At 42.8% G+C, this 13,883-nt stretch overlaps 2 non-coding genes across 2 annotated transcripts; one reads left to right on the top strand and one right to left on the bottom strand.

Moving 5' to 3' along the window:
* The first annotated feature begins 435 nt into the window (after positions 1 to 435).
* On the top strand, positions 436 to 542 carry LOC122007485. The gene has a single exon (XR_006118978.1). It is a non-coding gene; the product is annotated as a small nucleolar RNA R71 (small nucleolar RNA).
* Positions 543 to 2,265: 1,723 nt separating this feature from the next.
* Positions 2,266 to 2,371, bottom strand: LOC122007609. The gene has a single exon (XR_006119064.1). It is a non-coding gene; the product is annotated as a small nucleolar RNA R71 (small nucleolar RNA).
* Positions 2,372 to 13,883: the final 11,512 nt, after the last annotated feature.

The raw sequence follows: 13,883 nt of genomic DNA, 5'->3' as shown, positions 1-13,883 counted from the left end.
AAGTCTTTTTTCAGAAGTTCTTCATGATTCTTGCCACTTCTCAATTTAGTATCATTATCATTTACACTAGATCTTGTCTGTGTAAGAGGAAGGTCTTCTTTGAACCATTTTGAAACTATGCTATTAATCTTTTTCCCCCAAATGTTTGAACTCCTCATTCTGTGACTTGTGAATTTCAACATTTTTGGGTGGTTGAACTGCATTTTGTTTGACAGGCTCTCTTGCATTTATGGCTGCACTTCTTGAATTTTTTAGGGATATTCCATCCAACTTTTGTTCGACCATTCATGGAGGTTCAATGTTACTTGATCAATTAATGTATATGCTTCATTTACACTCTTGTCCATAAAAGAACCTCCAGTTGATGAATCAAACAAACACTTATCTGAGAAAGAAATTCTCCTATAGAATATGTGCAGGGTCAGCCATTTTTCCAAACCATGATGAGGGCACTGTCTTTGTAGACTTTTGAATATGTCCCATGCTTCAAATAATGATTCTCCATATGTCTGAGCAAAAATTTGTAATGCAATTCCTCATATAAACTGTTCTACTTGGAGAGAAAAAATGATCCAGAAATTGCTTCTCCAATTGTTTTCAACTTGTGATGCTTTGAGGATGGAGAGAATATAACCAAGTCCTTTCTTTATCCTTGATACTAAAAGGAAATATCATCAACCGAACTGCATCTGCTGACACTCTTTCACAATTCACCATATCACAAAGCTCTAGAAATGTCTCAAGGTGCAGATAAGGACTTTCTAATACTTCTCCTCCAAATTTGTGACCTTGTATCATGAAAATTAACTCTAGGTGTAGTTGGAAATTTTCTGCTTTAATATGAGGCTACACAATGGGAGACATAAATCTTGCAGAAATAGGTGCCAAAAAATCTCTTAAGGGCCTGCTTGACATGTTAGTGCTCATCGATGTCCGTGAGCGGGTTACCCCTGTCACTAGGGCCCCTCGGGTATACGATCTAAGATACTCTCTCTACGAGATTAGTAATTTCTACACAATCAATTAATATGATATGGAAATCTAGCAACAAGTCTCATACATAGTAGTTGAAACAAAGTAAGCAAAATCATCCAATGAATAAAGGCATAAATACGAGTCTTACATCAAAATCAATCCACAACTACTCCCTAATCCTAGAACAAAGAATCTACTCCATGATGCCGGAGAAAAACCCGAAGACATAATGTGATTAAGCATACAATCCTCAAACAAGAAGAGAGAAAGAGAAAGAGAAAGGATGCTTATCCAATGATGACAAGTGATCTTCGGATCCAATCCTTTGCTTCTGGAGTTGATGTGGTGATGAAGGATCGCTGGACAGAGGTCCTGGATGGCGTGGAACGACACCAAGGTAATTCTCCCGCTGACGGCTCGCTTCCTTTCCCTCTCTTTAATCACACTTGTTAGTTCGTAAGCGTCAAAGCCAACTTTCGACCGTCTAGATAACTTACTTTGTGACATCTCTAGGGCTTAATCAACACTCCCTGTGGTTCGACAATCTTATATATTACTGACAACGAATCTGTGCACTTGCGGAATCGTAACAAGTTTTTGGCGTCATTGCCGAGGAGTGCGTCTATAACATTAGCGAAAATCATATTAGATTAGACTAGACTTTGTTTTTTTTTAATTTTATTTTTGTTTTTCTTTATTTTCTACATTTTTATTAAACGCCTAAAAAAACTAATATTTTTCCAACTCTTTTCTTTACTTTGCTAAATTTTACACTCGAAATATTTCATATCTTGTTTTTACATGCGAAGAGTTAATCTTTCAGGACAACTTCTACCGTTCGATCCAAGGATTGATAGGACTTTCCTGAGAAGAAGAAACTTACAAAAAACATTTCAAGCCGAAAAAGAATCTTCAGAAATGGTTGACAAACTGTTGAAGGATTACGTAGCACCTTATGCACGAGGGGTTCGATCTAGCATCACCCGACTGCCAATCAAAGCTAACAATTTTGAAATCAAGCCTGCAGTAATCCACATGGTCCAGCAGAATCAATTTGGAGGAGGATCGCACGATGATCCAAATCATCACTTAGAGCTTTTCTATGAGATTTACGATACTATGAAAGTGAATGGGGTCCCTCCAGAATTAGTAAGGTTACTTCTTTTTGGATTTTCCCTGAAAGACAGAGCCAAGCAATGACTAAATTCTCTTCTAGCAAACAACATAACGTCTTGGAGCAGTGTGAGCATAGATTTCTGGACAAATTCTACCCGCCAAGAAAAACTGCCCACATGAGGAATTTGATCGCAAACTTCAAACAGATAGAATAAGAATCATTATTTAAAGCCTAGGACAGATTCAAAAGTATGCTGAGACAGTGCCCCCATCATGACCTTGAGAAATGGTTGGTTCTACACACATTCTACAATGGAATCAACTATCACATGAAGGTATCCCTATATTCTGCAGTAGGAGGAGCATTAATGAACAAGAGCCTTGATGAAGCTGAAGAGATCATAGAGAATGTGGCGCAGAACCACCATCAGTGGGCAACCGAAAGATCTGGTGGTTCTTTCTCAGGGAATCCAATAAAGGCGTCAGGAAAATTCGACGTAGATGCAATCACACTCATGTCTGCAAAGCTAGACATTTTGACCAAGAAGCTTGAGGCCATGGAAAACAACACGGCCAATGCAATAGTATGTGTTTGTGAAACTTGCGGAAGTACGGATCATGCTCAAGATACTTGCCCCTTAGGGCCAATACAAGCACAGATAAACCAACTTGAGTAATGTGATACGATAGTCAGTTACAACCAAAAGTAAAACAATCCGTACTCCAACACATACAAACCTAGATGGAGGAACCACCCAAATTTTTCGTACCGAAATAATCAGGACCAAGGACCAGCAAAGCAAAGCTATCAACCTGGGCAACAGAGCTACTCATCTGGATAACAGACTTATCAACAACAGCAACCTTCACAACTGTCCAGAATCAAAAAGATGCTCGAAGAAGCTCTCTCAGAGCAAAAAGAGATGAAGAATGAGATCAAGCAATTGACTCAAAGATTGGAAAATTCCGAAAAACATCAGAAGATGCAAGACAGCCAGATAGCCCAGTCCTTTTCAAGAGCACAGGGAACATTTCCAGGAAAGCCCGATATAAACCCGGTGGAACACTGCAACAACATCGAGCTGACGAGCGGACGAACTTTGGGAGACCCCCAAATCACTACTCAGAAAGGACTTGACTCAGAGGAAGAGTCCTCTCCCCTAATGCCCAATCAGATCCAGAACAGGGATAGAGAGGAGATCACCAAGAAAGTTGAAGGAATTCTTCAAATTTCCCCACAAAGTCTGACAATTCCTTTCCCTCAGAAACTAATAACATCCCAAAAGGATGAAGAGTTCAACCGATTCCTGAAGATTAAGGAAATCTGCGTAGAAGTACCACTGATAGATGCACTGCACCAAATGCCGAAGTTCACCAAATTTTTAAAGGGTATTTTATCTAACAGGAGGCAGAAGGGCAACTTCGAGACCGTAGCATTAACGGGAAATTGCAGCGCTCTACTTATAGCAAATATTCCACCAAAACTTCAGGATCTAGGGAGCTTTTTCATACCTTGTAAAATTGGTTCTGAACTCATACAGAAAGCTTTCTGCGTTAGCCTACTTTCGTACTCATTATGTAAGAAGCTAAGACTCCAGAATATTAAACTGACTACTATGGCATTGCAATTAGCTAATCATTCATGTAGATACCCAATGAGAATAGTGGAAGACCTGCCAGTAGAAGTAGGCGGATGCATCATTCCCACAGATTTCATTATCCTGGATATGGAGGAGGATCCCAAGATATCAATCATCCTTGGGAGAACATTCCTTGCCACCGCTGAAGCCCTCATTGATGTGAAAAGTCACAAGTTATCCTTGGAGATCGACAAAGAAAGGGTGGAATTTGATTTATCTGATTCTTCTAACTGTGACCCCTCTTCTCAGGGAAATTTTAGCAAGATGAACATACATAAAGCTGAGGAATGCAGTTTCCAAGAGAGGCTCCCTCCAGTGAGTAATAAGAAGTACATTTGTCCTGCACGAGCGAAACTAAAGGTGCAGACTGAAGCATTAACCCTAGGAGGAGAGTCGTGCTTCCATGGGTTTAGTCCACACTAACGACAACGACGACAAAAACTTGTTACGATTCCGCAAGTGCACAGATTCATCGTCAGTAATATATAAGATTGTCGAACCACAGGGAGTGTTGATTAAGCACTAGAGATGTCACAAAGTAAGTTATCTAGACGATCGAAAGTTGACTTTGACGCTTATGAACTAACAAGTGTGATTAAAGAGAGGGAAAGAAGGTTGAGACGAAGAGAGAGGAGAGAGAGAGAATTGATCTTGGAGGGAATGAGCTTTGGGAGATGGATTCTAGGATTTCGGTTTCATTATAATACTAGGAGATATTACGTAGATTGCTTAGTTTCTACCCTCTATGTCCATGCTCTTGCAGGAAGTTAAATTGGTCAATATCCCTAAGTATCAAATAGAGACGATTCTTGTGAAATCCTGTAACAGTTAACTCCTATCACGAGGGTGCCTCGGTAGATCACAGGAATACATGTCTAGTAGTAACAATAAGGATAAAGGTAAAGATTTGGTATGGTTTCCTACTTCCTTATGGAGGAATTGCCTCTCCTTTTAAGAGAATGTCTTAGACGTCCGTGAACGGGTTACCCTTGTCACTAGGGTCCCTCGGGTATACGATCTAGAGCACTCTTTCTACGAGAGCAACAATTCCTAAGGGATTATTTCTCCTTTTAAGGGAACGTCCTAGACGTCCGAAAAGGGTTACCCTTGTCATTATGGCACCTTGGTCAATACGCTCTAGGGCATCCCCTTTGCGTGATTAACAATCCTCCACATCAATCAACAAAGCATGCAAAGGAATATAAATATGTCACACACACAATTCATCATGAACAAAGCATTAACAAGTCATTGAATAGAAATATGATGAATCTACAAAGTTCTACATCTCCATCGCATTGCAAATACTTCCTAATCCTAGAAGAGGATATCTACTCCATTGTGAGGGAAGAATAACCCCAAAACATAAACTAAAACATACTTACGACCTTTGATGTGAGAAGAAGGGGAAGAAAAGATGCTTGTCGAGGTTTCCGATGTCTTGGGGATGCCTACTTGCTCTGGAGATGGACGGAACGTCAAGGGATGGCGGTGGATGAAGCTCTAGGGTTTCCCCCGAAGGGGAGAACTCTTTCCCAAGGAGAGGGGCGAAGTCCAAAACCAAATATGATCCCAAGAATAGGTTCTTGACCCTTATATAGGTTAGGGCACGGCCGTCGCACGGTCCGTGCCACGGCCGTGTGAGATCTGGACGGCCAACTGCCTCCTCCCTTCGGGTTGAGTGGCATGGTCGTGGGATATCTGCATGACTGTGTCTTCCTTCTGCACTGGTTACACCACACGACTGTGCAGGATTGACACGGTCATGCCTTCTATTATCTCTGGTTGTGCTGCACGGCCGTGCCAATTGGCACGACCTGTGGATCTGGGGTACTGCTCCTGGGACACGGCCGTGCAAGATTGCACAACCGTGCATTGCTTGGCTGCGGTCGTTGGGGGGGCATGGTCGTGCAGGTTTGCACGGCCATGCATGGATCCATTTCTGTTTGGTCGCACGGTCGTGCAAGAGTTGCACGGTCGTGCACTGTTCTTCCTCTGTTTGGCCACACGGTCGTGCGAGGTTGCACGACCATGTTCTCCGCCTCATTCCGGTGCGTTGACAATCACTGTTTTTGTTCCGAAAGTTGTCCCTGTCAACACAAAATCAAACAAAGAGCAGATCTCTGAACAAAAGAATATTTATGATGAGTATATGATAAAAGAGACGATCATGCAAAGAATATATACGTATAAATCAAGTGAATGTGCGTTAAAACATGCATAAACGATCATAATATTTACGCACATCAGACCGGAGTGTCGCCACTGGTCTCAGACCAGAGTATCGCTACTGGTCTCAAACCGGAGTATCACCACTGGTCGTGAACCAGAGTATCACCATCGGTCTCGGACCGGAGTATCGCCACTAGTCTCAAACTAGAGTATCACCACTGGTCTCAAACTAGAGTATCACCACCGATCTCAGACCGGAGTATCGCCACTTGTCTCGAACCAGAATATCACCACCGATCTCGGACCGGAGTATCGCCACTGGTCTTGGACCAGAGTATCGCCATTGATCTCAGATCGGAATATTGCCACTAGTCGCGAACCAGACTATCACGATCGATCTCGGACCGAAGTATCACCACTGGTCTTGGACCAGAGTATTGCCACCGGTCTCGAACTGGAGTATCACCATCGACCTTCCGGTCGACTTTCCAGACTCTCGCTCCAGTGCGAGTTATAAGTGAGCAAGACTCTCGGGACCAACGACCTCCTAATCAGCTTTTCAGACTCTCACCCCAGTGCGAGTTATAAGCGAGCAAGGCTCTCGCGACCAACGACCTCCCTGTCGACTTTCCAGACTCTCGGCCTAGTGCGAATTATAAGCAAGCAAGGCTCGCGTGACCAACAACCTCTCGGTCGGCTTTTCAGACACTTGCCCAGTGCGAGTTATAAGCGAGTAAGGCTCTCACGATGAACGACCTCCCGGTCGGCTTTCCAGACTCTCGCCCCCAGTGCAAGTTATAACCAAGCAAGGCTCTCGTGACCAACAACCTCCCGGTCGGCTTTCCAGACTCTTGCCCCAGTGCGAGTTATAAGCGAGCAGGGCTCTCGCGACCAACGATCTCTTGGTTGGCTTTCCAGACTCTCGCCCCTGTGCAAGTTATAAGCGAGCAAGTCTCTCACGACCAACAACCTCTTGGTCAACTTTGCAGATTCTTGCATTAGTGTGAGTTATAAGTGAGCAGGGCTATTGTGACCAACGACCTCCCGGTCGGCCTTCCAGACTCTCGCCCCAGTGCGAGTTATAAGCGAGCAAGGCTCTACAACCAACAACCTCCCGGCCGACTTTCCAGACTCTTGCCCCAGCGAGTTATAAGCGAACAAGGCTCTCGCGACCAACAATCTCCAAGTTGGCTTTCCAGACTCTCGCCCCAGCACGAGTTATAAGCGAGCAAGGCTCTCGCGACCAATAACCTCCTGGTCGACTTTCCAGACTCTCGCCCTAGTGCGAGTTATAAACAAGCACGACTCTCGCGACCAACAGTGTCCTGGTCGGCTTTCCAAACTCTCGCCCTAGTACGAATTATAAGCGAGTATAGTTCTCGCGACCAACGACCTCCCAATCGGCTTTCCAGACTCTCAACTCAGTGTGAGTTATAAGGGAGCGCGGCTCTCGCGACCAACGACCTCTCGGTTGGGCACAACAACTAACCGGTTGGGTTTGCTCCTCTGCCCACCACCAACCATTCATGTCTCTCTCGCCGCTCTGCCCGACACTCACCATTTGTGTCTCACTCACCGCTCTACCTGACATTTGTCGCTCAATTAGCACTCATCCCACTCTCTGCTAGGCTCATAGGCTTTGCGCCCACTCGGCTCCCCGACTTTGCCCCCTCTCACATTCTCCTTTGATCTCATGGGTTTCACGCCCACTCGGTGCCATGACATTGTGCCTTCAATCTCTCAGGATCTGCTCCTAACTCAGCTCACAGAGCACACAAGCTTCATGCCCACTCGACATTCTTTCGAGTGCCTAGTTGGCATTCTCTTAGCCGACCAGTCGGAATTGCTCGTCCGTCATCTTTCTACCCGCTTTGTGTTCTCTCAATTCCCCGGTAGGTATTTTTTGGTCGCTTGATCGCATTTTACGGTCACCCGGTCGACATTTTTCAATCGCCTGGTCGCGGTTTATTGTCGCTCGATCGACATTTTCTCAGTCACACGCACGAAACCCCTCGCTCATTGTCTTTCCACCCGCTCGGTGTTCTCCCGATTGCCTGGTCGACATTTTTCAGTCGCCTGGTCACATTTTACGATCACCCGATTGACATTTTTCGATTGCTTGGTTGCGGTTTACTTTCGCTTGGTTGACATTTTCTCAGTCGCACGCTCAAAACCCCTCACCCATCATCATTTCCACCCGCTCGGTGTTCTCCTGATTGCCCGATTAGCATTTTCTCGGTCGCACGCTCGACATCGCTCGCCCGCTCGACATCGCTCGCCCGCTCGACATCGCTCGCCCGCTCGACATCGCTCGCCCATTGTCTTTTCACCTGCTTGACATTCTCCCAAGTTCTCTGTTGGCATTTCTTTGATCTCTCACTCGGCATTCGATCAATAGTCTGCTTGTCAAATGCTCGACATTATTTTTCACTGCTCGGTCAGCACTTATTTTTCTCGTTACTTTGCCAGGCGCTCGCCGTTTGTCGCTATTCATTTAATGTTATAAGACAAGCCTAGCGATCTAACTCTGCATTCAGGAGCGATTCCGCTTTATGTTAGGCTTGGTCTAGTTAGTCGAACTTGCGACTCTTTCGATTAGACTTGAAGGGGAGGCTTGTGATGTAGTAAGTAGAGAGGGGAGGGACATTTTTATCATTTTACGGTACCACCCCTTTTTAGGGCACTATTCACCCGTAAGAAAGGGGGGAGGGCGGTTCTCTTGCTGAAGGGCCTATGTTTTTGGGTTGCTACCATCTCTTCCCCGCTCCATGCCATCGCGACCAGATGACGCCGCCCCGACGTCGCCTTCTTCCTCGTCGTCGGCGAGCCACCACTCCCCTCCTCTGCTTTCCCTCTTCTCTCGTCGGCAGAGGTCTCCAGCTGCCACCTCCTCTCTTCTTCACACCACCGCAACCAAGGAGACGACTGCCTTCGGGCATCCTTCTTCCTCCCCACGTCAATGATGCCAAATTTGTTAGTATTAGCCATAGTACCAATTATGAGATGATTGTAAAGAGCACATTATTGTATCATATTTCATTATAAATAAAAAGGTAAAGTTGGTTATTATATTTATTTCAGTTCAGTGTCGATTGAATAAATATAATAATGTCATTGGGTAGTAGGTTCTTATCTACAGTATATCAATTAGTTGAATTGATAGTGAGATATTATAGAGAATACTACTCTTAACTATTCCTAGTCGAGCATTAATATACAAGGACAATATTAATGCGTTGAGATTAGCATGTAGGTCAATGGATGACTTGATCTCACAAGTCATGGATATGAGATATTAGGTTGACACATGAGTATATATTAGAGAATATATACTGAATGACCCACCATGAGAATGTTTCATGGATCGTTATATGAGTGTCATAAACATTCTCATGTGACTATTGGTATGAATAGTCCTTAGACCTGAAGTCACTACAGTTCCCTACATAAGGAGTTGTGTACTTTGGTATCGGCAAACGTCACCTGTAATAAGATGGACAATAAAGTCGATCACTGGGTATGCAATGAATTATGCGGAGGAATGTGAGTGATTTAGATGGGATCTATCCCTTCCATATGACGGAAGCGATATCTGTGGGCCCCTTGATTAGTAGGACACAAGAAAGCATGACCATGCGCAAATGAGTCAATATGAAATATTGAGCTTATTTGATTGAGTGTGCCTACTTAGAAATCAAGAAACACAAAGGTTGATAAGAGGATGACACGGTCTATGCCTCATTGATCAACCTAGATATCAAGGATAGAGGGACAAAGTCATTCAAGATAATAGCCACGGTCAGGTTAGGTCGGATCTTGACCTTCTCGTCACTTGGGTAACAATGATGTCTTGCTAGATGCCACTCATTGCTTATGTATCTAAATGTTGATTTGGGTACATTGTCAATGTTACGAGAATCTATTGGGTCACACACAAAGAACAAGTAGATTTGGAGATGAGTTCATATGATGAATCATTGGATTAGGTATAATTCGAATTGGACTTATTGAGTTGGACTCAAGTGGATCTAATTGTTGGATTAAGTCTAATTCAAACTAGACTCAAGGAGTTAATTTGAATTAATGAAATAGTGATTCATTGAATTTGAATTGCATGAGATCAATTGAGTAAAACTCGATTGAATTAGACTTGAGTTAGACTCGAGTGAATTAGACTTGAGTTAAACTCAAGTGAGGAGACTTGAGTTAGACTCAAGTGAGGAGACTTGAGTTAGACTCAAGTGAAGATTAATGGAAATAATCATTGAATTTTGAAATTCAATGATTATTTATCCCATTCAATTTTTGAAATTAAAATGAGGAGTTAGACTCATTCAAAATGAAGAGTTACAAGTTTGGCCCTTAATGGAGTGTAAATGTTCATTAAGGCCATTAATGCTAATTAAGTGTTTCATTGGATGAAAATACTTAAGCTTTTTGCACTTCATTTTTGGACTTAATCTTCATTCTTCTTACTCCTCTTCTCCTTAGCTGAAATCCACCTTCAAGGTTGCTAGCACAACCTTTCTCCTTTTGTGAGTTTGTGAGACAAACGAACACTTGTTCGTGTGGATACTGTAGAGGCGCGAACGCGAGATCATGCTGTGATCCGAGCTGTCGGGAGTCCGTGAGCATACTTCATTATGTTTTAGATCTAACTTAGTATAAAGTTTTGTTTCCCTTCTCATGGATCTTCTGGGGTAATAGGTTTTTCCGCTGTGCGTTTGCGTGTTTAGCAACCTATTACCTTACAAGATTCGCGTCTCCATCGCCGCCAAGCACTCACGACCGTCTCCCCCTCTCCGTGCCGACGACACTGATGCTGCCCTCTCCACTTCCTCTCTCCTCGTAGATCTAGCCGTTGAAGCCGTCGAAGCCATTGTCGGTGTTATAGCTCGCTGCCACACCCCTTTCTCCCTCGTAACCCCAGCCACTAGAGCAGCCGCCATCACCACAACTGCTTCTAGTGACCGCCACCGCCCTCTGGGCTGCCAGTAGCCAAGCTCCGCCTCCATCTCCCTCTTTGCCAGCGTCCATAATTATTGGTAGTTTTGAGAGCATGAAACAACAATTAAATAAAGATAAAACAATGTGGTAATTATAATCTGTTACAGTGATCTCCCGAAGTCACAACTGAAGACCCGCCGGAGACGTCGCTGCTTTTGTCGCCGAGAAGACAACCACACGAAACCTTCTCGAACTCTTCCACGAACCAAATCCCAGCCTCTGGGTGTTCCCTCTGCTCGCCGATCTCCTCGCAAAGCTCTCTGATCACCTCCACAGCGCTTGCTCTCTCTTCACCCCTGATTAGCTCCACACCCTTGTCACGATTGCTCTTGGACGCCATCTTATATAGCTAGCAAAACATCGGTTACCAACCGATGCTTTGATGGCTAGCTTTCAATGGAGGAAGATGAAGGATCGGCACCCCTTCATCTTCCCGACGTTGCAACTGATGCAACGTCTAACATCTCCCACTCGTCTAAGTCAATCCATATGGTCACATAGACCATGTCAGTCACATAGACTACAAGGTGATCATGTCACGAAGACTAGAGCGAAATTAGTCACAAAGACTAAATAAGTCACGTAGACTTTATGAGGATCAAGTCACGAAGACCAGAGCAAAATTTAATCACAAAGACCAAATAAGTCACGAAGACTTTATGAGGATCAAGTCACGAAGACCGGAGCAAAATTTAGTCACAAAGACCAAATAAGTCATGTAGACTTTATGAGGATCTAGTCACGAAGACCAGAGCAGAATTTGGTCACAAAGACCAAATAAGAACATCCATTCCATACATTAGGGAAAATGGTTCATGAGACAGCAAGCACAGTGAGCATTCAATTGCTAAGAAGATTGTCACACCTTACTTAGCTGCTCCATAGAACAAATCAGAGACATAAATGTCCATAGAACGAATCAAAGACATAAATGTCTTGCTTTTACCCCAGATTAAATTATTTACATCATTATGAACATCTCTAATCCCTCATATTGACCATATGTCAAGAGCATATTCAACATCTCCAATCAAACAAATTATTCACAATTACATTTTATATACTGAACTAAAAATGTAACCAGTACCAGTGAATAAATGTCACAAATGTAAATCAATCTTAACCTTCCTTTTTTGCTAGAATTCATTCATTCTAATCAGTCGCTTTCCTAGTTATGCTCCATAGACCGAATCATCCATAGCCAATAGGAAGCATGCTAAAGTAGCAGACACTGATCAAAACTTCAAGTAGACAGCTAAATAGTCACTTAGGGTAAAATCGAGATTAACTTATAATCTCTAGGGTCTCACATAGTAGAGAAGCAGGGATCCATTCTTCTACTACCCTTCTTGTCGCCATAGCACATATGGTATGAATCACATGCTACAATGTTATTCTCTTTTTCAAAAAAAAAGAGCGCATGTTTTTCCCAAAATTTAACATCGTACAGATTTCGATCTAGACATTCCCAATGTCTAATCCTGAATTCAACATATGAATTCTAATTTGGCCTCAAGCAGATTCAGTAAATGGTGGGTGCATTTACTTCAATCATTACACAAATGATCTCATCTTGACATAAATATCAAGGCGACCTTAACTTATGGGTATATCTCTATTCACAGCTACATAAGTTGTCCCATAAGCAACGGTCTTACCCCTATTTGTACTTAACAAATAGAGATAATTGTCCATGTGAGTGGACCAATCTCAATCTGCCAACATGCTTATCGAGACTTTTATTCGAATGTAACCAAGACATATACATTGAATAGATCATGACATTTTTCATTTATCAAAATGTCTTTACAATTGTTACATTCTTCGAAGCCCCAAAGACTTCACATGCCCATAAAATGACTCTTTAGTCAATGTCTTAGTAAAAGGATCAACAAGCATATTCCATGTAGGGATGTACTCAAGAATAATCTTTTTCTTGTCAACAATATCTCTTACAAAATTATACTTAATTTCTATATGTTTGCCTTTACTATGGTATTTGGGATCCTTGGAAAAAGTTATTGCAACTTGATTGTCACAATACACAGTAACAGGACTCCCACTATCCTCAGCAATCCTCAGATGCTTCAGGGACCTTCTTAGCGAGATAACCTCTTGCATAGCCGCTGCACAAGCCACATACTCAGCTTCCATTGTCGACAAGGCTACACAAGCCTGCTTCTTGCTGTTCCATGAGATGGCGCCATCATTCAACAAGAAGACATAGCCAGATGTGGATTTTTTGTCATCAAGGTCCCCTGCCCAATCTGCATCTATGTAGCCACTTAGGCTCATTTATGATCCTTGGAAACAGAGGCAATAATCAGCTGTTCCTTTAAGATATCTGAATATCCTCTTCACCACTTTCCAGTGTCTTGATCCTGGGTTTGACTGGAAACGACTAACTAAGCCAACAGCATAGCTTATATCAGGACGAGTACACAACATAGTGTACATCAAACTACCAATAGCACTCACATATGGTTTCTTTTTCATTTCGGCTATTTCCTCAGAAGTTTTGGATACATACTTTTGCTCAAGACAGTACCTTTCACAATAGGCGTCTATTCAATGTTGCAATCTGACATATTGAAGTGTTGTAGCATCTTAGTGATATAAGCTTCTTGGGACAAACCCAAAATTCTTTTTGATCGGTCTCTAACGATCTTCACTCGTAAGATGTACTCTGCTTCTCCCATATCTATTATGTCAAATTGTGATGAAAGCCAACTTTTGACTTCTATCACACACTTTATGTCGCTTCCAGCTATTAGCATATCATCAACATATAATGATAAAATAACAAGCTTTCCTTTTTCCTTTCTTAGGTCAACACAATGATCCTCATTGATCATTTCAAAATCATAAGATAATATTACTTCATTAAATCTTATATTCCATTGTCTTGACACTTGCTTTAGCCCATATATAGACTTCCGAAGTCTACATACTTTTTTCTCTTGGCCTTCAGCA

The sequence above is a fragment of the Zingiber officinale genome, chromosome 7B (genome assembly GCF_018446385.1).
Source record: "Zingiber officinale cultivar Zhangliang chromosome 7B, Zo_v1.1, whole genome shotgun sequence".
Taxonomy (NCBI): domain Eukaryota; kingdom Viridiplantae; phylum Streptophyta; class Magnoliopsida; order Zingiberales; family Zingiberaceae; genus Zingiber; species Zingiber officinale.
The sequence above is the reverse complement of the archived record's forward strand: the minus strand, read 5'-3'. Positions and strand labels throughout refer to the sequence as shown.